The sequence below is a fragment of the Arachis duranensis genome, chromosome 9 (assembly GCF_000817695.3).
Source record: "Arachis duranensis cultivar V14167 chromosome 9, aradu.V14167.gnm2.J7QH, whole genome shotgun sequence".
NCBI lineage: Eukaryota > Viridiplantae > Streptophyta > Magnoliopsida > Fabales > Fabaceae > Arachis > Arachis duranensis.
The window spans coordinates 60,902,409-60,904,069 of record NC_029780.3 but is presented as its reverse complement, the minus strand read 5'-3'; positions in this window follow the sequence as shown (position 1 = coordinate 60,904,069).

Here is a 1,661-nt window from a genome sequence, read left to right as displayed (position 1 = left end):
GCAAAAGCAAGATCTGGGACCCCGGAATCCATTCTATCATTCACCACTCTTGGGGCCTAGTCACTTGCTTTAACTTACTTGAAGGCTTTCTGCGCCTAGTTTAGGACCCCGGAGGTTACTGGAGACACAAACATTGGCGTAGATTCCTGGATGAGTTCAAGCACAAGCCACCATAACAGGAAGCTCACCAAATGTCCAACTTAAGGACTTTAACTAAAAGTGCTAGGTGGGAGACAACCCACCATGGTATGATTGTTCCTTTTTCATTTTTATTTAGTTTTTATTTGTTTTCTAGTTTTATTTTATTTTATTTTATTGAACCTGGAATTTTGCATCACATTCATATTAACACTGCATTCTTCATTTTTCAGATAAAAAAAGAGAGCGAGCACGCGACGCGACCGCATCAGCGACGCGTCCGCGTCGCAAGGAGACGGGAGATAATATTAATATGAACAGAGAGTTTCGCAGGAGCAGCGCTGGAGGCGTGCCAATGGCACAAATCACCCCACGCGACCGCATCGCCGACGCATCCGCGTCCCATGGGAACTTTGGCCTCCCACGCGACCGCGTCACCCACGCGGCCGTGTGACCTGAAATCGGCATAAAAAGGGTGTATGGCAGAAAGTTGAGCTAGAGTTGGGCTGGACTCGTGCTGGAAGCCCAAGCCTCACCACGCGAACGCGTGCCTCACGCGTCCACGTCATATTGGAAATAAGGCCACTCACGCGATCGCATGCCCCACGCGACCGCGTCACCCAGGATTTTGGCAATACTAAGTTTTGAACAGAGAGTTGTGCGACCGTGAGGCTGCACTCGCGCCACCAGCACAAATCAAGTCACGCGATTGCATGCCCCACGCGTCCGCGTCGCTGGTGGACGAAATTGTGATTCGTACTCTTTGTACTTGTATGAAATTTAATTCGAGATAATAGCTCTTTACTATGTGTGGTCACAACTCCGTTCAACTAACCAGGAAGTATACTGGGTCATCCAAGTAATAAACCTTACGTGAGTAAGGGTCGATCCCACAGAGATTGTTGCTATGAAGCAAGCTATGGTTATCTTGTAAATATCAGTCAGGCAGATAATAATTGATTATGGAATTTCGAAAATAAATAATAAATAATAAACGTAAAATAAAGATAAAGTTACTCATGTAATTCCATGGTGGGAATTTCAGATAGGCTATGGAGATGCTGTGCTCCTCCTGAATCTCTGCTTTCCTACTGCTTTTATCCAATTTTATCACTCCCTTCTATGGCAAGCTGTATGTAGGGAATCACTATTGTCAGTGGCTACATCCCATCCTCTCAGTGAAAAAGACCATCAATTCTAGCTTATACCATGAAGATTCTGATTAAGGAATCCAAGAGATATGCGCCCGGTCTAGGGTAGAACGGAAGTGGTTGTCAATCACGCGCGTTCATAGGTGAGAATGCTGATGAGTGTCATGGATCATCACATTCATCAAGTTGAAGTGCAATGAATATCTTAGAATAGGAATAATTCGAATTGGATAGAAAATAATAGTAATTGCATTGAAGCTTGAGGTACAGCAGAGCTCCACACCCTTAATCATGGTGTGTAGAAACTCCACCGTTGAAAATACATAAGTGAAAGGTTTAGGCATGGCCGAATGGCCAGCCCCCCAAAACGTG